This window comes from Phalacrocorax carbo, chromosome 10, assembly GCF_963921805.1.
Source record: "Phalacrocorax carbo chromosome 10, bPhaCar2.1, whole genome shotgun sequence".
Classification (NCBI taxonomy): domain Eukaryota; kingdom Metazoa; phylum Chordata; class Aves; order Suliformes; family Phalacrocoracidae; genus Phalacrocorax; species Phalacrocorax carbo.
The window spans coordinates 9,432,785-9,433,454 of record NC_087522.1 but is presented as its reverse complement, the minus strand read 5'-3'; positions in this window follow the sequence as shown (position 1 = coordinate 9,433,454).

Sequence of the window (670 nt, the reverse complement as noted above, 5' to 3'; positions counted from 1 at the left end):
TTTGGAAATGGCTTCTAACCTCTATGTCCTGGAAGGAAACTAGAGTAAGAGGAGGATCGTACAGCAGTCAGTCCTGCCAGGACAGATTTGCAATGAGGAATGGAGTGGGATTTAGCAGAACTGAACAAAAGAGTGAAATTGATGGAGTATAATGTTTTCTCTTAAGTATATAGTGGATCAGGTCACATTTCTCCATCAGTGCTAACTAGTTCTGGCTCTTTTATTTTGTGCTGTACGGTTTGAGAGCTATGGAAAATCTGCTTCTGCAGAAGTCACAGGCCAGTCAGCAGGAAACGTTGGATGCAGGATAAATACAATTCTTGGGCCTTCTGGTTTGTTACCATTCACACACTGGAAATTGTCATGTGATCAAAAGCCATTGATATATGCCTCACATGTGAGCACCTTCTCTTTGCATTTCTGTTTTGCCTTACAAATACAGTGATTTTAGAATGATGTCAGTTACTGTTATGTATTGGCATTGAACACTATAAGCTGTCACTACCTCTACGCTTGCGATACATAATGCAAAGGTGAAAGTAACTGCATAGTATCCCTGTAAGATAGGTACATACTGTTGGATATTAAACAAGAAGGCACAGGAGATTTAAAAGCAAAGCTGGTTCCATTGAATTGAGGGGAAAAATCCCTTAGATTTAATGTGGTGCAT